At 34.7% G+C, this 21447-nt stretch overlaps 1 protein-coding gene across 9 annotated transcripts in view; it reads right to left on the reverse strand.

Annotated features, from left to right (window-relative positions):
* LRFN5 (leucine rich repeat and fibronectin type III domain containing 5) overlaps positions 1-21447 on the reverse strand; it is a 277160-nt gene that overhangs the window by 131355 nt on the left and 124358 nt on the right. For 8 of the 9 annotated variants that reach the window (XR_015715715.1, XM_016213293.2, XM_016213284.2 and 5 more), the window contains one exon: positions 17107-17282. The exons of the other annotated variant lie outside the window; for it this stretch is intronic. The gene's annotated coding sequence lies outside the window, so the exon portion shown is untranslated. The remainder of the gene's footprint in view (positions 1-17106; positions 17283-21447) is intronic. 9 annotated transcript variants of the gene reach the window in all.

Here is a 21447-nt window from a genome sequence, read left to right on the forward strand (position 1 = left end):
TTTTTTTTCTTCTGCTTCTTTTCTTTCTTTCTTTTGTTTTTCTCCTTTCTTTCTTCCTGTCTTTTCATTTGTTAGTTTCTGTTATTCTCTTTATTGTATTTTTACTTTTTCATTTTCAGCTATTATCCTACTCCTATTCTCTCCCTTAATTTTTTGCTGGCCTTTCTTTCAGAATCATTTCTCTCCCCCTTTTATGTACCATTAGCTGCTCTAGTTTTTACAATTTAGTTTAGTTTATTATTATTTTTTAAAATTTTCATCACTATTAACAACAATATACTTTTTCTCTCTCTGGATTTACTTTTCTTTCTCTCATTCTATTTTTAACATTTTCTTTTCTTTTTTGCTTTAGCATTTGTGTTCTCCCTTCACTCTCCCAGTCCTATTTTCACTTGGGTTGTTTTCATTGTGATTGTCAAGATATTTTGAAAGATACTCCTTGTTTTCTGGAAGTTTAGTTGTGTATTGTCCAGCTTTCCCAGCACCCATAGAACAGCTCACACAAAATGGTTGGGGCTGAGACACACAGCCAACCTGAGAGGAGAATCATCCCAAGGACTGGTCAACAACAATCTAGACCCAATCACAACAGGAGAGCCCAAAGAACTCAAAAAAAGGGAAACCTACAAAGGGGGCACACCTAGAGTAAAGGGCTGAGAAGTATAAGGAAAACACACCTCTGGGCTCCACTGGACTCACACTACAAAATCCCTCCCCATAAGACAGGGAGAGAGCAGATATATCTAATATATAGATACAAACACTAAGAGCCACAAAAATGGGGAGACAAAGAAACAACCCCCAATCTAAAGAAAAGGAAAAATTGCCAGAAAAAGACTTCGATGAGATGGAGTTAAGCAAGTTATCAGAAATAGGGCTCAGAGTAATGGTTATAAAGATGCTAAATGAAATTTAATGAATGAGAACAAAAAGACACTTGATGGTAAGCTCAAGGAACTTAGTGAAAACATGAAAAATGAGTTATATATCATAAACAAGAATCAGGAGGAAATAACACTTTATCTGATATCAAGAATACACTGGAAGGAATTAGAAGCAGACTCAATGAAGCAGAGGACAGAATAAGTGACTTAAAAGATTTGGTAGAAAAAAACAATCAGAGCAGCTAAAAGAAAAAATATTTAAAAAGTATGACTACAGTCTAAGGGAGCTTTGGGACAACATAAAGTGAAACAACATTCGCATTATAGGAATGCCAGAGGGAGAGGAAAAAGAGCAAGGGATAGAGAACTTGCTGGAGAAAATAATGACAGAAAACTTTCTTATGCTGGTGAGGGAGAAAGCCACACAAGTTCAGGAAGCACTGAGGGTTCCAAACAAGAGGGACCCAAAGAGACCCACAACAAGACACATTGTAATTCAAATGGCAAATGTTAAGGGCAAAGAGAGAATATTGACGGCTGCAAGAGAGAGACAAGCTGTGACCTACAAGGGAACCCCCATAAGACTGACATCAGATCTCTCAACAGAAACTGCAGGCCAGAAGGGAGTGGCATGATATCATCAAAGTAATGAAAAGCAAGAATATGCAACCAAGATTGCTTTATCCAGCAAGGCTATCAATTAAAATTGAAGGTGACATAAAGAGCTTCTCAGACAAAAAAAGGCTAAAGGAGTTCAGTACCACAAAACCAACATTGCAAGAAATGGTAAAAGGACTGCTCTAAGAAAAAGAAAGAATAGTGAGAGAAAGGTACATCAGCATAAAGGGGGAAAATGGCATTAAATAAGTTGATATCAATAGTAACCTTAAATGTAAATGGAATAAATGCTCCAACCAGAGACATAGAGTAGCTGAATGGATAAGTAAACAGGACTCAAATATATGCTGCCTACAAGGGACTCACCTGAGAGCAAAAGATTCACACAGGCTAAAAGTGAAGGGATGGAATAAAATATTCCATGCAAATGGGAAGGAAAAGAAAGCTGGACTAGCAATTCTTATTTCTGACAAAATAGAATTCAAAATAAAGACCATAACAAGAGACAAAAAAGGTCATTACATAATACTAAAGGGATCAACCCAACAGGAGAAAATAACCCTTATACACATATATGAACCAGATTTAGAGGCACCTAAATATATGAAAAAATTCTTGGTGGACTTTAAGGGGAACATTGACAGCAACACAACCATAATGGGGCACTTAAACACCCCACTGTCAGCATTGGACAGATCATCAAGACAAAAAATCAACAGGGAAACACAGACTTTAAATGACTCACTAGATCTAATGGATTTAATTGACATTTACAGAACATCACATCACAAAGCAGCAGAATACACATTTATCTCAAGTGCACATGGAACATTCCCAAAAATAGACCCCATCTTAGAAGACAAGGAAAGTCTCTACAAATTCAAGAAGACTGAAATCATATCAAGCATCTTCTCGAATCACAATGCCATGAAACTAGAAATCAACCAATAAAAAAACTCAAAAATATTCAAACACATAGAGGTTAAATAGCATGTTATTAAACAATTAATGGGTTACCAATGAGATCAAAGAAGAATTCAAACATCTCTTGGAAAACCACGAAAATGAACAGACAACAATCCAAAATCTATGGAGCACAGCAAAAACAGTCTTGAGAGGAAAGTTCATAGCAGTACAGGCATGACTCAAGAAACAAGAAAAAGATCTAATGAACCATCTAACACAACAACTAAAAGAACTAGAATGAGAACAGCATGAAAAGCCCTGAGGAAATAGAAGGAAATAATAAAGATCAGAGCAGAAATTAATGACATAGAGACTGAAAAAACACTTGAAAAAAATCAATGATACCAAGTGCTGGTTCTTTGAAAAGATAAATAAGATTGATGCACCTTTAGCCAGACTCACTAAGAAACAAAGAGAAAGGAACAAATAAATGAAATCAGAAATGAAAGAGGCAATGTAACAATAGAACCAACAGAAATATAAAGGATCATAAGAAAATACTATGAGCAACTATATGCAAACAAATTGGACAACACCGGTGAAATGGACAAATTTCTAGAAGCATACAACATTCCAAAGCTGAATGAAGAAGAGGCAGAAAACTTGAATAGGCTGATAACAACTAATGAAATTGAAGCAGTAATAAAAATCTCCCAGCAAAGAAAAGTCCTGGACCAGATGGATTTACAGGCCAGTTTTACAAGACATTCAAAGAAGAATTAAGACCTATTCTCTTCAAACTATTGCAGAAAATTCAAGAGGAGGGAAAACTCGCAAGCTCTTTTTATGAGGCCAGAATTATCCTAATCCCAAAACGAGATAAAGACACTACAAAGAAAGAAAATTACAGGCCAATATCCCTGATGAACACAGATGCTAAAATCCTCAACCAAATACTAGCAAACCAGATCCAGCAATACATTAAAAACATCATACACTGCAACCAAGTGAGATTTATTCCAGGGATGCAAGGCTGGTATAACACCCGCCAGTCAATAAATGTGATACATCACATAAACAAAATGAAGGACAAAAATCATATGATCGTATCAATAGATGCAGAAAAAGCATTCGGCAAAGTTTAGCACCCATTTCTGATAAAAATTCTCAGCAAAGTGGGAATAGAGGGACCATACATCAACATAATAAAGGCTACATATTATAAACCTACAGTCAATATCATACTCAATGGTCAAAAACTAAAACCATTTCCCTTAAAAACAGGAACAAGACAGGGATGTCCACTTTCACCACTCTTATTCAACATAGTACTGGAAGTCTTTGCCATAGCCATCAAACAAAAAGAAAACATAAAAGGTATCCAGATGGAAAAGGAGGAAGTAAAACTCATTATTTGCAGATGACATGATCTTGTCCATAGAAAACCCTAAAGATTCCATCAAAGTAGTACTGATTTGATAAATCAATTCGGCAAGGTAGCTGGGTACAGAATCAACATCTGGAAATCAGTGGCATTCTTATACACCAACAATGAACTCTCAGAAAGAGAAACTACACAAACAATACCATTTAATACTGCAACTAAAAAAAATAAGATACCTAGGAATAAATTTTACCAAAGATGTAAAAGACCTGTACTCGGAAATCTATGGGGCACTGATAAAAGAAATAGAGGAAGATATCAACAAGTGGAAGAATATACCATGCTCATGGATTAGAAGAATTAATATCATTAAAATATCCATACAACCCAAAGTAATTTATAGATTCAATGCCATTCCTATTAAAATACCAACAGCATATTTCACAGACCTAGAATAAACATTTCAAAAATTTATATGGAACCAAAAAAGACCCCGAATACCTGCAGCCATCTTGAGAAAAAAGAACAGAGTGGGAGGGATCACTTTACCAGATATTAAACTGTACTACAAAGCCATTGTAATCAAAACAGCCTAGTATTGGTAGAACAACAGATATATAGACCAAAGGAACAGAACAGAGACCCCCAGAAATAGACCCAAGCCATTATGATCAGTTGATATTTGACAAAGGAGGCAAGAGCATAAAATGGAGAAAAGACAGCCTTTTCAATAAATGGTGCTGGGAAAATTGGATGGCTACATTGAAAAAAATGAAACTAGAACACTAACTTTCACCATATACAAAAATAAACTCAAAATAGATAAAAGACTTAAATGTAAGTCGTGAAATTATAAAAATCCTGGAAGAAAACATAGGCAGTAAAGTCACAGACTTTTCACTGATACATCTCCTAGGGCAAGAAAAACAAAAGAAAAAATAAACATATGGGACTACATCAAACTAAAAAGCTTCTGCACAGCAAAAGAAAACAGCCTCAAAATACAAAGTAACCCCACAGTCTGGAAAAACATATTTGCCAAGAATGTATCTGATAAGGGGCTAATTTCCAAAAGTATACAAAGAACTTATACTATTCAGCAAGAGGAAGACAAACAATCCAATTAAGAAATGGGCAAAAGCCCGGCCGGGAGTGGCTCAGCGGTTGAGCATCGACCTAGGATCCAGGCGATCAGGGTTCGATTCCCGGTCAGGGCACATGCCCAGGTTGTGGGCTGCAGCTGATCAATGACTCTCTCATCATTGATGTTTCTATCTCTCTCTCTCCCTCTCCTTTCCTCTCTCTGAAATCAATAAAGAGATATTTAAAAAAAAAGAAAAAAAAAAAGAAATGGGCAAAGGACCTGAATAGACACTTCTCTGAAGAGGACATACAGATGGCCAAGAGATATGAGAAAATGCTCAATGTTGCTAATCATCAGAAATGCAAATTAAAGCCACAAGGAGGTATGACTTCACACCTGTAAGAATGGCTACCATCAACAAATCAACAAATGACATGTGCTGGCAAAGATGTGGAGAAAGGGAACCTTAGTACACTGTTTATGAGAATGCAGACTGGGGCAGCCACTATGGAAAAGAGTATGGAGGTTCCTCAAAAAATTAAAAATGGAGCTGCCTTTTGACCCAGTGATCCGACTTCTAGGAATGTATCCTAAGAATCCTAAAACACTGATCAGAAAGAATGTATGCACCCTTGTGTTCATAGCAGTGCAGTTTACAATGGCTAAGATCTGGAAAGAACCCAAGTGCCCATCAGTAGATGAGTGGATTAAAAAGCTATGGGACATTTACTCCATTGAATACTATGCAGCTGTAAAGAAGAAGTATCTAGTACTATTTGGGACAGTATGGACGAACCTGGAGAATATTATGCTGGTCAAAATAAGCCAGGCAGAGAAAGACAAACATCACTTGGTCTCACTTATATGTGGAATCTGAAAAACTTAATAAACTAATGAACAGGAATGATTCAATGACATTGAAACATGGACGAGACTGATGAATCTCAGAGGGATGGAGGATGGTGGGTGGGTGGAGGGGGAGGCATTAACCAAAGAACTTATATGCATATATGCACAACCCAAGGACACGGACAGTGGTGTGGAGAGGAACTGGAGGGGGGGGGGGGATGTGGTGGAATGGGTCATTGGGGACAAAAAGGGACATCTGTAATATTTTGAACAAAAACAAAAGCAAAAACAAACAAACAAAAAACCACAATGTAATATAAAGATTAGCAAAGTAAGTAAAAACTTATTCAAACATTCTCAATCTTACTAGTATTCAAATCAAATTAATACAAGAATTAGAAACCATTTCATTTGGCAATTCCAAAGTTATATATACAGTTATATTTCATAATATATAAGTAATTTATTTAAGCACTGAAATAGAATAAAGATCAAAAATGACACTATGGAAATGTTCATACTTTTTTTTTATTGACTATTTTTCAGAGCACTTTAATGGTCACAGCAAAATTGAGGCAAAGGTAAAAATATTTCTCATGTATCTCTACCCCTAAACATGTATAGACTTTCCCACTATCAGTATTTCCCGCCAGAATGGGACATTTGCTACACATCGTCACACAAAGTTCTTCCTTAGTCTATATTACAGTTCACTCCTAGTGTTTTATATTCTATGAACTTGGATAAACATAGTATAATGACATGTATCCATCGTTATAGTATCATACAGAGTATTTTCACTTCCCTAAAATAATCTTCTCTGTCTAGTCATCTGTCCACCATCACCACTCTCACCCCACCCAAACCCCTGGTGACCACTGGTCTTTATACTGTCTTCATAGTTGTGCCTTTTCCAGAAGTTATGCAGTTGGAATCATACAGTATGTAGCTTTTTCAGATTGGCTTATTTTTCTTATTAGTAAGCATTTAATGTCCCTTCATGTCTTTTCATGATTTGAGAGCTCCTTTCCTTTTAGTTCCAAATAATACTCCATTGTTTGGATGTACCACAGTTTACTTATCTACTCAACTACTGAAGGACATTTTGGTTACTTCCAAGTTTTTCCAAGTATGAATAAACCTGCTATACATATTTCTGGGCAGGTTTTGAGAGACATAAATTTTTAATTCCTTTGTGTTATACCAAGAAGCATGATTGCTAGATCATATAGGAAGAGTATATTTAGTTTTGTAAGGACCAGGCAAACACCCAAAGTATCTGTACTATTTTGCATTTCCACCAGCAATTTGTAAGAGTTCCTGTTGCTCCACATCGTCACCAGCATTTGGTGTTGTCAATGTTCCAGATTCTGGCCAGTCCAGTAGGTGTATAGTGGTGTCTCATTATCGTTTCAATTCACATTTCCCTGATGACATATGAGGTGTAGCATCTTTTCATATGCTTATTTCTTATCTGTGTTTCTTCTTTGGTGAGGTGTCTTAAGATTTTTGGCCCATTTTTTAAACATACTGATTGTTTTTTATTGTGGAATTTTTTCTTTGTATATTTTGGATGACACTCATTTATCAGATATGTCTTTTGCAAATATTTGCTCCTGGTCTTTTACTTGTCTACTCACTCTCTTAACATTGATTTTTACAAAACAAAGTTTGTAATTTTAATGATATCCAGTTTACCAATTATTTGTATCAAGGATCATATAGTATGTATGTAAAAAGGCATCAGCATATCAAAGTCATCTAGGGTTTCTCCTGTGTTACTTTCTTGGAGTTTCACAGTTTTGAATTTTACATGTAGGTTTCTACTCCATTTTTAAGACTGTTTTATTTAATACATTGGGGTTACATTGGTTAATAAAATTTTGTAGAGAATTCTATAATACATCATCTGCATATTGTATTGTGTGTTCACCACCCTAAGTCATGTCTCTCTCCATCACCATTTATTCCCCCTTTACCCTCTCCTGCTTCCCCCAACCCCCATTTCCCTCTGGTAATGACCATACTGTTTTCCATCTACATGTCCATAAGGTTTTTTGTTTGTTTGTTTGTTTGGTTGGTTGGTTGGTTAATTTTGGGTTTTTTTTTGCTTTGAGTTAATTTTTGTGAATGATATAGAGTCTGTGTCTAGATTCATTTTTTTGTATATGGATATCCAGTTGTTTCAACACCATTTGATGAACAAACTATCTTTGCCCAATTGTATTGTCATTGCTCCTTTGTCAGAAAGTAGTTGACTATATTTACAGGAGTCTATTTCTTGGATCTCTATTCTGTTCCACTGATCTGTCTAGTCTTTCCTAATACCACACTGTCTTGATTACTTTAGCTCTACAGTAAATTTTGAAGTAAAGGAGTGACAGTCCAAACTTTGTTCTTCTTTAGTATTGATTATTCTGGGTCTTTTTGCCTCTCCACAAAAATGTTAGAATAAATTGATATCCAAAAAATATTATGCTGGAAATCTGATTGGGATAGCACTGAATCTATAGATTAGTTTGGCAAAAATGACATCTTGAAAACATTGAGTCCTCCTCTCCATGAACATGAATATCTATTTATTTAGTTTATATTTATACTGTTTTATGTTTTACTTGCATGAGATCCTTTTAAAAGCTTTAGAAATTATCATTTGGAATAATATAAAATAAGATATTTGGGTTTGTGATACAAGATAATAATTTTGTATAATTTTAATAAAATATTTTGATATTTATTCTTGTTTTCAATTTGTACTAAGCTCCTACTTATTCAGAATGATTATAGAATGCTGGTTAATCTACATTCTAGTAAAGTGAAAATCCCTATATGTCCTAAATATAGATTACTAATTTGCAAGGAATTGATTGCAACATGACAAAATGCACCTAATGCTGAAAAGAGAAGAGATAAATCTCTATAACTAACCATTCCTCATAATGGCTTCCAGTGTCTAGAGTTACCATTCTTGTTATTTCTAACATATTTGATGTAAGCATTTCTAAAGTAAGTTCCTGATATTTGTTTGTTGCTTCCCATAGGAATATTTTGTACAAAAGTATACTGCAAATTTGTAAACAAATGTGTTTCTGGTTATTTGGAATAGACTAACTTGGAGTTTCTCATACAGTAGTCCATCTTATAACTGAAGCTACTATTTTTTAATGCCTTGATTTATTCCAAAAGTGACTCAAGAAATATTCTGTGAAACAAAAGCATAAAAAACCTATTTGAGTGAAATATCTGTCTGGGTCTAGAGGACACACTTGATATTTCTGAGGTCTAAAATATACGAGAACAAAATATTTACTTTTTCTCATGGGTATCATGTGGCAAAAATGAAATCTAAGGACACCACTAAGACTAGATAAGGATGAGCTCTACTTAGACTGCATGATTGTCAGATTCTTACTTGACATTTTCTTCAAAATCTTTCTTATTTATCATTACTTTCCATAATGGGGCATTACAGATTCCTTTACATGAGTACCCATGTACAACTACACATGAGTCACATATGTGGATTCTGTCTCAAAATATTTATAAATCAGTGATACTGATTTCTAGTAATATAATATATAGTAAAGGATTGCTGAAAACTTATAAAGAATCTCCCTATACCTTTAATAAGAGTTATTGGTATGTCATGATGAAAAAAGAACAAACCCAAAAAAGTAATTCAGATTTTGAATGTCTTTTGAACTCACTATTATGTGACTCATTCTTGGATACCATTTTCTAGGCTGAAGTATTCACATATAACTATAGCAATGAAATCCATGAATGCCACAGGTCCACTCTTATTAGCTCTATTATAACAGTTATACATTGAGCCATTCTTTAATTACACCAACCTAAAAGTCTGAGATTCTACAGTTTTATTTCAAGATGCGTATAAGAAATGTTGAAAAATGCTTCATAAAATGACCTTGATAAAATGAAAACATTATATTAAAGTACATATAATTTTATTTGTCAGTGTTTCCTTTTCAGTTCTCCCTTTCAAGTAGAGAATTCTTACTATAAAAATGTTTATCTTTCTGTTTCTTTATAAATAATAAATGCGTGCTTTCAATTGTAGATTATTTCTGTGTTGGAATCATTATTGTAGTAGGCACTGAAATAATCTAGGAGGTGCTCATTTGCCTGTAATGGAACTCTATCTTCAAGACATAAATAAGTAAGCAGGTTTTAAAAGGTTATTTGTTTTCCAGATATTAAACAGTATGTTAACGCTCCAGGATTTAGCATAGTAATCCATATTTGCATGCAAGTGATCAAAAAGAAAGCCAAGGTCTTATTATGGATTTAGAATTGCCTGACACCAAGAACAGATAATTAGAAAAAGGAAAAAAAGTTGCTTTCACAAACACAGCTTTCCCTTCAGTTGACAAATCTTCTCTGCCTGATAGTTTACTATATAAATAGAGGGGGTAAATGTGTTTTTATGCCAACTCAGTTACACATTAAATATTCCTAAGTCCAAAGGTCAGGTTAATTAGACAAATGAGATCAAGCTACCATCCTGCAAGGTCATGGTCACCATCCAGCTTTACATATACAATCAGGCATGATGAAGAGGTTATCATCTGAGACTAACTCATTACTCAACTCCTGCTTGTCAGTATTCCCAGTGGTGTGCTTTATTTATCCCCCCTCGATGATAAAATATTTTCAACACCACTGAGGTTCTTCAACATTCTAGCCATTGAATGCTACTGTGCCAAAACTGTATTATCTAAGTGTATCATCTAAGATAGCACTTTTCAAAACCAAATCTCTAGGTTTTCAGCTAGAAAGGATATGTCTACAAAATCCATGATTTTTTTCACATGTATTTCCATGTAGCAGTAACTATAAATTTCATTGTGTCTTTCCCTTTCAAATATGTCATTAGTAATGTTGTTAGTGTTTAGGATCATTATACATAGATTCTTCCAGTCTGTCAAGTTTCTTCATATGGCAAATCATGATTTTTTCTTTTAGAAGCCTTTGTATTGCCAAGGTTTTCCTTGCTATCAAATCTCCCACATTCAGTGTCATATTAATGAAAGATGTCTCATTTTACCCAGAGAATTCTAAATCTGACATATGCTAAAATACCCCTAGTGATACTCACATGGTATAAGGGAGGTTAACTGCTTAGTCAGTGGGACAGGTTGCTCATCAAAGTACCTCAAATAATAACTGAGGCTGAGTCCATACAAACTGGATTTTTTTCCAATGGGTTTCATAGCCAATGCTTTGCAATTAAAATTGTTGCCATGCATCTGATGTCAGCTGCCAGGAGTACTCTCCTCAGGACATCAACTCTCCCGGGCCTAAATGTAATCATTATCTCCTAAGGAAAAGCATTTATTCAGACCTCTTCCCAGGACACTTCACAGTAAGAACTGTAGTATTAGCAACCCACAGGGCCAACACTAACAGTAGGCAGAGAGAGCAGAGGCCTTTCGACATCACATACTGCCAGCTAAGACATTTTTAGTTTTGGTGTCAGTACTTAAGGGCTTTTGGGAGAACTGTGTATTATCTCTCTACCTTCTGGAATTTTTACCTAAATGACACAATGCATCAGCACATTAACAGCAACAGCCCAATGTTGAAACCTATCTCTGAGGTCTAGACAAGTCTACTTCCACTAAGAAGTGTATTTGCATAATCTCAGATGGAAGTAACCTCTTTTTCCACCGAACTCCCATGACTATTTGCAGCTTTTTATCATTATTTATCTTATGGTAGTTTTTTTCTGCACTGTAATACTCTTATCTATCTTACTGACATATAAATTTTTTTTGGACAAAAATTCCATTTAATTTGTACCTTCTTCATAGTAGCAAGAACAAGGTCTCGATCCTTCACCTATCTGAAAGCAAGTCCCTGAAAATGGCAATAAGACTAAAAAGAGGAAAGGGCAGAGTATAAGGGCACTGAAAAAATAAACATCAAATATGAATGATGAGCCTGCAGTAAGCGCTATCAAACTTTGACAACAGGAAAATGCAAAAACAAAAATAAAAAGATCTAATAGTTAATTCTTAACAATTTTGTTCCAGTTGATATCCTTGGAACCTTTCATTTCTCAGATAAAAATCAAAAGAATGCTCATGTTTTACACGGTAGAGAGAAGCTTCCTCTACTTTACCAACCAGTGCCTTGGGTTTGACATTCGTATTCGAACATTCATATTTAATATTTATCATTATCAATACAGGAGTAGAAGAATTTCATGACGCTACTTGCTATTAGTTCTAGAAATCCAGAGGCCTGGCTCTTTTTAGTCGATCATAGTTTTGGGAACTTTATTAAAAAAGCCATGACAATTCCAAGGAAAACTATCCCAGTATGTCACTAAAGAAATGAGAAAAATTGGCAGAAAGTCAAAATTTAAGCAGTAATTTTCCAGTGCCAACACTTCTTATTTGTTACAGTTTTCTTCCCCTGATACTCCTATGATTTTTTTTTTCAGATCTCAGAAATTTTCTGTCTTAAAACACACACACACACACACACACACACACACACACACACACACACACACACACACACAAAGGGAGAAGAGAGAGAGCATGAGAGACTTTCTGCCTGTGCTCATAGAGCCGACAATAAATAAAGGGTTTCAGTGACGATCAAAATGAACATGGACTGTGATCTTATAGTGCCTACAATCTGGAAGGGAAGTCAGCATTATCAGATAAATGCACAAAGAGACATAAAACTGCAACGAGTTATAGTTATATGGTGCTATGAGAACACATAAGAGAAGATAAACTGGTCAGGAACAGCAAGAAAGGCTCCATTCCGAAGGTGACTAGCTCTTTGAGATACTAGGCAAAAAATAATTGGGAGCAATGACCCCCGCAGGGAGAAACAACTAGGTGCTAGGCAGGAAGTCACATGACAGAGAAGAACCTAAGGGCCTCTGTGCCAGGAATACACAAAGAGAAGGGAGCATCTTGGGATGAATTGGGCACATTTAGAAAATTGCTAAACCATGAGAGCATGGTAAGCCATGACAGGAACTTTGTCCATATGTCTTTAGAGAATATGACGTCTTAATCTTGTCTTCTGTAAAGCTCTCTTTGACTGCCTCTGGAGAATAGACAGATAGGTGCCTCTGTGGATGTGAGTAATAAGTTAGGAGCCTCTAGGGTAGCCCAGGGGAGACATTATATTATTTGGGTGCTGATCGTCCCAAATGGACAAAAGTGGATGAATTCCAGAAGATTTTTTTTTTAGGTAAATATGACCAGATTAGGTGACAGAATTTGTGGAATGAAGGAGAGAGGTGACAAGATGATTTCTGGAATTTTTCTGGGATATTGTGAAGTCATATACTGAGCTCAAAAATATCAAAATAGTATACTTGAAAAGAGAACCAAGTGCTTAGTTTGCAACATGTTAAATTTAAGGCACTTAGGTAATAACATGTATCAAACTGGACACAAAATTCATACATTCATGAGAATCATTACAAAGTTTGCTTTCTTTGAGAATTTTTTATACTCTCTTCTTATCAAAAGGAGCACTGCATAGTATAACATGTTTCCTCTTTGTTCTACCTTTTGGAATTGAGATTATTAAACCTAATTCATGTAACCACCTTAGTATTCATGGTTAGCATATTATGATAACCCTAATTTCCTAACTACGTTTTTGTGGCTTAAGTGTCTGGTATGATTTCAAGTATATAAATATATACCTAAAGATATTAAGCATAAAATAATCTATCTGGCCCGGTGGGGCAAGTCTCAGCGGTTGAGCATCGACCTAGGATCCAGGAGATTGGGGTTCAATTCCTGGTCAGGGCACATGCCCGGGTTGTGGGCTAGAAAGCTGATCAATGACTCTCTCATCATTGATGTTTCTATCTCTCTCTCCCCCTCCTTTCCTCTCTCTGAAATCAATAAAGATATGTTTTTTTAAAATAAATCTATCTGGTTGAGAGAATATATAGTTTTTAAAATTATTTCATAGAGGTAGTGGAAGAATAAAAAAATTGCCCTGACCCACATGATTAGAGGGTTGGCCTGCACACCAGAGAGCTGAGGGTTCGATTCCTGGTTGAGGACAGGTACCTGGGTTGCAGATTCGATCCCTGCCCTAGGCTGGGGTGCACATGGGAGGCAACCAATCCATGTGTTTTTCTCTCACTCTCCCATCTTTCTCCCCCTACCTCTTCCTTCCACTTTCTCTAAAATCAATGGAAAAAATATCCTCACTCCTTGGGTGAGGATTAAAAAAAAGAAAAGAAAAGAATAAAAAGATTAATGTTTATTAAAAAGTACTAGGAAGTATCAAATGATATGTTTGTCATTATTATGATAACAAAACACTGTCAATTAATGTTATCAGAGTTGATTTTTATTTTATTATTATTTTTTAAATATATCCTTATTGATTTCAGAGAGAGGAAGGGAGAGGGAGAGAGAAACATCAATGATGAGAGAGTCATTGATCGGCTGCAGTCCGCAACCCGGGCATGTGCCCTGACCGGGAATCGAACCCCGATCTCCTGGATCCTAGGTCGACGCTCAACCGCTGAGCCACGCCCGGCCGGGACAGAGTTGGTATTTAAAAGTCTTAAACATTAGGCAATTTGTTTCAGAAAAATAAAAGTATTTTAAATATTATATATTCGATGTAATTAAACATACCTTAATATATAGTAGGCATATTAGTTTTGCAGAGTGATCATCATTGCGTTATGTGTATAGTGAACTATCTTTAGATACATACACACCTATTTACACAGGCATATACATCTCCCGTTTGAACATTAGTGTTTATTGTTTAAATTTATCAGTGCTTTAGTTAAACAAGAAACAACAGCAGAAACAGACAAACGTACTATTTTACTGGCCAAGACGAATTGAAAATGCCACAGTGAGAAAAATAATTGTCATAACATCCACCAACTCTTGAACCTCCCTGCACTAATCGCTAATAGATATTCTATTGCCTCATTACTGTACCACTTCTCCATTCATTATTTCCTCTAAGAAAGTTCCCAGTATTCCATTTATTTTTTTAAAGGGATTTAATGGATGTGCTATGAATTTTCAATGAGCTATTTGAAATTTGGGGAACCTAATTAGGAATGTATTTACTTTTCTCTTTTTTCAGGGTGATTAATTCCATGCAAGACTTTCAGCCTAATGTTACTCCAAAGAAAAAATAGAAAGGAAAAAGGAGATTCTACTTCTATGGACTAATGGACTGGTAATTAAAAAACTGAATTAAGCATCAACTCAGAAGAGACATTTTCAATATATAAATTATTTCTGTTTAGCCTTCTATTGCCAGGTTAATTAAGTAAATCCTTTGGCCTTATTGCCATTAGTAAATGAAAATGTATTTGAATTAACTAAGTCTTGTGATTTACACAAGGGAATCTATATCAGTAAATATATTTCCTTTTCTAACAGCTTTCATAAAATCAGATGTTTTATTTTTAAAAAGTCAGCCTTATTCATGGAAAACAAAAATTCATTAATTATCTAATTGTTTGGGCAGATAAAATCTCTGGAGTTTCTTGTGTGGTGGTCTCTAAGAAACAAACTCTGTACATTTTTATTTTTCCAAATGTGTGAAATGGCCTCAGGCTTAGACAGGTTCCCCCCTTTCCTTAAGGAGAGTAAAAAATAAAAAATCTAGAATATCTTCCTCAAGTTTCTTTATTTAATAAAAAGCTCAAGGACCTAAGCAACAAAAGCAATTCTTAAGATAAATGAATAAATCATGTACCAAAGGAGTACAAGTTAATAAAATATACATAGAAGAAACCTACACTAAAATAATGACTTCAAATCTGTCTTCTGCATACTTAGACTAATCATTTTACACTACAGTTATAGTTACAATAAATCAATCTCAATATAACCTAATATGTCCTTTTTGTTTGTCTCTTAAAAGTAGCCCTTCCACATTATTTTGAGCACACTAGCAACAACATGCTGGCTGCCTGTTTTAAATCTTATGTAATCTATAGCACCAAGATTCAGAAATAAATTCATAACAGCAGGCTCTAAGTTCTCTGAAGGACACAGACATTTCTGTTGCTGGTGTGCTGAAGCTCTAGTATGCAGCAAAATAAACTAAGGCTATTAAGTGTCTTCTACCCTTTCTCTCAAGACAATTTCAATTGCTAGGCACCTGATTACCAAAAGACAATCTCAGCTGCAACAAACCTTGCTCTTTATAAAAATACACCCATATCATTTTCTGTTTGGTGACATTTTAATACAAATATATCCTTAAGAGTAGCAAGAGACACCTATATCAAATATTTGCGAGAAGAAGGGATAAAAAGAAATATATCAAATTTAAACTAAGTAAAGTATAAAAGTGGCAAAATAATAGACTCATAAGTATGGACCAGGAAAGTAAGGACTTTTCCAGAGAAATTGTCTTGACTTTTCAAATCCTGTGAACATAAATGATTATGTAATTGATGCATTTATCTGATTTACCTAGAAATTAGAAAGCCCCAAAATATACATGTAGCTGGGAATTTGCCTCCTGATTTCAATTCATGTTCCTATATGTAATTTCCCTTTTCTTCAGTTTTTTCAGCATTCATATTTATAGGCAGCCATAGTCTCCTTCAGCAGCATGCAAAGAACATGTCACTCAATAATCCAACCAATCAGAAAAAGCGCTATTTCTAGTTCCACTCAGTAACCTCCATATAGCAACAGAGATCAAAGTCATAGAATAAGTGTTTGATTTTTTTTTTCATACTCACCTGAGGATATGTTTATTGATTTTAGAGAGGAAGGGAGAGAGAGAAAGAAAAACATCCATGTGAGAGAGAAACATTGACTGGCTGCCTCTCGTATATGCCCCAACTAGGGTCAGAATCCGAAACCCAGGTATGTGCCCTGACTGGGGATCAAGCTCGCAGCCTTTTACTGTATTGGATGACGCTACAACCAACTGAGCCGCACTGCCCAGGGAAAAGTGCTTTATTTTCAGAAGCAAAAGGCCAGGGATTTTATTTCATCTTTACAAATCATTAATCAAGCTACTTAGATGAAATACTTGTATTTTTTTTACTCATATGCAAACATTATTATTTTAATCTCTCCCTTGTCTGTTCCTCAAAGTTGCAAATATAAATTATGACAATGCATTGTGAAGCAATACTAAAAAAAATCAGAAAATTACATAAAGGTATAGGTCATTGACATGAAAAGTTGTAGATTTTGTGTCTCCAGAAAGATATTACTAAAAAAAAAAAAAAAAAAAAAAGAAATAAAAAACAATCAGTGAATAATGCTGGTTTAAATTTGTACATTACTTTGCAAGGCTTTTAGTAAACCTCTCCTAAGTGTTTTTAAACCCACTGGCGATTAACAAACTGAAGGCAATCAACTTACTTCTGGAGCCAGAAGAGTTCCTCACCACTGTGAAGGAGTCAGCACTCTGCCTGGCTGCTGCAGAAGACTGACAGGGTGAAAGCATCTCCAAAGCTGAGTCTGAGGATGGTGTCAGAAGTGAGGGTTCTCAGCTACTACATGGCTTCCCAACACCTGGCTGAATGGTTACAGGGACTCTTCAAAGGAGACAAGCACAAAAAAAGTGTATCAAAATATGCTTAGGAAGTATCTTTGATAAATACAGTTGCTGTTAACTGTGGGATCAACCTCAACCTATATCAGGAATATCACTAAATAGAATTTAAATCGATTTGCATAAAAAGGCTTTCCAGTGGAATGGGCAATATGCTCCGATTCCAATAGATATGCCAGCATTGTTTTTCACTTTTGGAAGGAGTCTTCCTATTTCATAGTTGAAGATAGTTCAAACAATCAACAGACATATAGTTCAATTTTATTTATTGCATTTGCACTAATTCAACCTATAAGATAATGTTAAAAATATGCCTTAGTCAACGAATGTATAATCACCACATACTGTGTATGAGATACATGACACTGGGAATATATCACTGAAATGAAGCTCTTAAATCCTGCCCTCATGGAGCTAATAGTCTTATGTTGTGTTGCCTACATTTTCTTCAATTGAGAAAACCTGTTTATTTCAACACATAAGTCTATGAAGAAAATGCACAGACATCCCATTGATATTTTAAAGTTATGTCAGAAGATTACTGATTTCTACCTATTTCAAAGGGTTCCATGTCAATCTAAATAATAACAGACCTAGCTCTTTGAGACACAATATTTAACTCTTTCCCCTAGATCTTTATAATAGTACCAACTGATATTCAACTACTATCATTCTTAATGCAGAAATGGGCTGAACTTATAAAAATGTTCTTGAAATGAATAAAAGCATTGTTATTTTACTAGGCTATGACTTATCTCATATGCAGAAGCAAAAGTGAGGAATAATATAATTACAGAGAGTAACAATAAAAAAAATCAAAGATGATACAAAGATAACTCAGTTTAAGTTTATTGTTCCTGCTGTTTCCATTTGTAAAGATGTGTGAGTGAGCTTACAAAGTCAAAATTTAAGAGAGTGATTATAATGTCCTGAGATACCCAATAATTAGGACTTAATTTAAAAAGAAAGTTAACTGATTGCTTAAGTTTGTACTGAAACTACTCAGAAATGCTAAAAATCAATGCTTAGATTAATGGTAAAGCTAAATAAAAGTAAGTTATAGTTTATTTCAAATTATCTTTGAAAGTGTGTCAACAAATGCTCTTTCAAAAATTATATTACAAACAATGTTTATTATGATAATAGAATAACTCATATGACATACACACAAATAAAAATTAATCATATGCTAACCATTTTGAGACAGCTATTCTTTGCCTTTTCATTTTCTTTCAATGAATATTTTAATCTAATTTTTACATTTTTACATGCATGATAAAAATACAAGAAATCTGGAAGTAATCTCCCTCCAAAGCAAGACACATTCCTTTCAGAAACAATTTCACATTTCAGTACATCCTCTCAGAAATGGTTCATGCATATGTAGAGTATGTGTGTATAGATTTTTATACAGATCTAAGAATACAGTACCCTGTTTGTCCTATGCCTTTCATTTAACACATCATAGAGATCATTCCATTTCTGTCTTCTATCAGCAACCCCATCCATTCTATCAGTAAATATCTCTCATACGCATACAACATAATCTGCTCACGTGTTCCAACTGAAAATATTTCCAGGCTTTTGTTATTATAAAATGATATAACCAATGTCAATATACATGTATCCATGCACACATGAGTGAATACATATATAATAAAATTCCTAGAAGTAAAGTGTTTAGAATAAGGAGCCTCATTGCTTTTGAAACTCTATGTCCCCCTTTCTGTAGTAAAGAGGCAGTATAAAGCAAGAGTGAACTTGAATTTATAATTGTTTTATATTATCGCATTATGAGAGCAAAATATAAACACTTCCTATAATTATTCTAACAACAACAAGAAGGATTGATGACCAACAATGTTTACATGTATCCACTTTAGCTTGAAGAGCATAGTAACTGCTATAATTCTATCTAAATTCAATTCCCCAGATAAGGTTCTTTTTATGTATGGTTGTATTATTTATCAATGATAACATTTTCCTTTTTATCATATCTTTTATTAAGCACTTAATATGTGCCAGCTATGTAAAACATGTATTACCATTATAAGGTGCTTGTTTTTAGTCCATATATTTTGACCAGTGCAACGCCAAAAACATCTTAGATTGGGATTCTAACAATGCAATTTTTCCAGTATTTCCTTTTCTTCTTGATAGCATGCTGAAATAAAACATCTCCTAAGAAAATCTGATCAATTCCTTAATTCCAAGTTGTTCCTATGTTGGCCTTATTACATAATCTTAGAAAATCTGGCAACAGTTATTGCTTATGTACAAGTATTCCCAAGAAATATGGTTCTCCCTCTAACGATTATCTTGAATGCCAATAATAAACTCTGAAAGAACTCAGGAAACTGGGCAAAACTCTGGAAGTTATTCAGAATATATTTTATAAAACTGAGACTCATGACCCCTTCCAGCCCCTAACAGTACTTTCTTTCCCTCTAAGTGTTCATCAGTTGTCTGAACATTACAGATGCTCCTCAACTTGCAATGGGGTTATATCCCAAAAAACACATAATTTAAGTTGAAAATGCATTTAATGTACTAACCTACCAAATATCTTAGCCTAGCCTACCTTAAATTTGCTCAGAACACTTCCATTAGCCTACAATTGGAAAAAGTCATCTAAACAATGAATACACTGTATAGTATTAGTTGTCTTCCCCTGTGATTGCCTGGCTGGCTGAGAGCTGTGGCTCATCGCCAATGCCCAGCATCATGGGAGAGTATCATACCACATATCGCTAGCCCAGGAAAAGATCAAAATCCAAAATTTGAAGTACAGTTTTTACTGAATGGAATCACTTTCACACCATCATAAAGTCAAAAAATTGTAAGTTGAATATCATAAGTCAGGGAACATCTGTACTTTGATTCCTATTTCACTATCAGCAAAGGCAGGACTTTAAAGTCTTATAAACCTTAGTAGAATCATAGAAATGACCATATCACTCAGTTATTCTTTTAAAAAGAAAAAAACAACAATAATATTACAAAAAAGCTGTAATTAATTCAAGGCATAATATCTGAAAGTACCAAGCATGGTGCTGTATTCATTGTAGGCATGCAATAATTTTGTTTTCCTCAGGAAGCTTTTCCTAAGGTTGCCCTGAGTTTTAACCCATTGAACACAAAAAAACCGTGAAATATCTGAAGATAACAGTAATATGATCTAAGCATTTCCTTCAATTTAAAGTTCCACTGAGTTTGAACAATTATAAATCCACAAAATGGTATAATTAGCAATCTCTCTCCACCTTATCTCTACTGGTACAAAATAAATAACATGAGGGTGGTGTCCTACATTAGACTTTAATTGTATTTACCTTGTGTGAAAACAAAAGTTAAACATTTAGTCATCCAGATGTTTGATGAAAGTCATGCAAAAGCCAGCTGTTTTGGAATATATGAGAAAATGAATCATATGGTTTCACTGCAACTCATTCACTTATTTAATAATCATAGAATAATATGATGTTTGACACAATATGGCCATGATCTTTAGTGGCCTACTAAAAAAATGAGGGTATAAGAAATGCTATTTTATTAAGAGGAATAACTTTAGTCCTGGACGGTGTATCTATTTTTTGAGTGTCACTCCATGCACCCAGAGGTCGCTAGTTCAGTTCCCAGCCAGGGCACATGCCTGGGTTGCAGGCTTGATTCTTGGAAGGGGGTGTGCAGGAGGCAGCCAATGGATGTTTGTCTCTTATCGATGTTTCTCTCTCTCTCTTTCTCTCTCCTTCTCTCTCTCTCTTCTCTCTCTCTCTTTCTCTGTCCCCCTCTCCCTTCCTCTCTTTCTAAAAATCAATAAAACATGTTTTTTAAAAAAGAGGAATAACTTTAAAAAAGTTAGACAAGAAATATAGAATAAATTTGAAAATCACTTCACATTACTGAGTTTTTAGTGCATAAATATGCAGAGGGATTCATATGACTGAATATGAAAATGCATTTGTGTTACTGAATATAAGTATAGTATTATATACTCAGCTATAGGAAAATGTTTGTAATTATTGTACACATCCAGGGTCATATGACAAATAAACTAATGTGCCACTAGAGCATTTATTGCTTAATGTAAATGTCACATTGTAAATGATAACTAATCATCCATTCCTCTAATAGCAAGAGTTCAGCAG

Source organism: Miniopterus natalensis, chromosome 1 (assembly GCF_054644295.1).
Source record: "Miniopterus natalensis isolate mMinNat1 chromosome 1, mMinNat1.hap1, whole genome shotgun sequence".
Taxonomy (NCBI): Eukaryota; Metazoa; Chordata; class Mammalia; order Chiroptera; family Miniopteridae; genus Miniopterus; species Miniopterus natalensis.